Genomic DNA, 1,379 nt, shown 5'->3' on the forward strand with positions numbered 1-1,379 from the left:
AACAACAAAAATAAATTACCTAGACTGTTGAACTTGTGATTTTCCTGCCTTTGCCTCCCAGAATGCTGGGATTATAGGCATGTGCAACCATGCCTAACTCACTTTTGTTTTTGAGACAGGGTCTTATTATATATAGTAGTTCAGGCTGGCCTTGAATTCACTGTGTAGCCCAGGCTGATCTAGAATTTGCAGGGATCGTGCCTCAGCCTTCTGAGTACTGGGATTACAAATGTGTAACACTATATCTCTCTCCAGATTATTTTCTTTTTTGCTTTTTTTTTTCCTTTTTTCGCAGAACCGGGGATTGAACTCAGGCCCTTGCGCTTGCCAGGGAAGCGCTTATTCCACTGAGCCATCTCCCCAGCCCCTCTTTTTTGCATTTTTGAGAAAGGGTCTTGCTCTGCAGTTCAGTCTGGCCTTGATGTCACTATGTAGTTAGTGTAGGCTGGCCTCAAACTCATGGTGATTCTTCTGCCTCAGCCTCCCAAATGCTGGGATTACAGGTGTAGGCCACCATGCTGGGCTCCAACTCATTTTTAAATCCTTTTGTGAAGTGAGTATGACACTGATACCAAGATTTGATATTCTATGAAAGAAAGAAAATCATACAAACTAATCCTCACTTATGAATACTAATGCAAAGTCCTAAATAAAGATGTTATAAAAAAAGATATTATCAAACAGAATTCATGACTGTGTGTGATTTACTCTAGGAATACAAGAATCATTTTAGGAAATCCACTAATTGAATGTAACATATTATTCAATCAAAGTAGAAAAATCCCATCATCTTTAGAGATGTGAAAGAACTTGACAAACTCATCCATTTATTTTTTTCCCATATTTAGAACAGGGTCTATAAGTGTGTATGGGATCTCACTAAACAGATCAGACTCCTAGTCATCCTCCTGTTTTCAGTCTGCCAAATGCTGGGATTACAGGTACATACCACCACGCTCAGTCTCACTAGTTGTCTCAGTGTGCCCAGTGGGTGGGGCCGGCACGGCATGCCTGGGATCAAACTGTGGCCCACTGCGCTCTGCCTAAGCAGGTGTTTTAGTCCCCTGAACTATCAGGCCAGCCGTTCATCCATTTACTTTTCAAAATTCAATGAAAGTAGATGATAAGTTTTACCTCTACACATCAGTAATATTGAACCTTTTAGAGCTTTCAATGATGCAAACAGCCCAGTGCAGCAAACATGCCATAGGTTCACTGCCACTGACCTAAATGTATATACATACAGACTCTCTCAAACCATCATTTTACTTAAGATAAACTAGTAGCATTTATACATTAAATCAGAAATCAGGTAAGGATCTGTACTTTCTCAATTATAATTGAATATTGTAACAGATGTAGCAATCATTGCAATTAGA

Source organism: Octodon degus, unplaced genomic scaffold (genome assembly GCF_000260255.1).
Source record: "Octodon degus isolate 3935 unplaced genomic scaffold, OctDeg1.0 scaffold00314, whole genome shotgun sequence".
NCBI lineage: Eukaryota > Metazoa > Chordata > Mammalia > Rodentia > Octodontidae > Octodon > Octodon degus.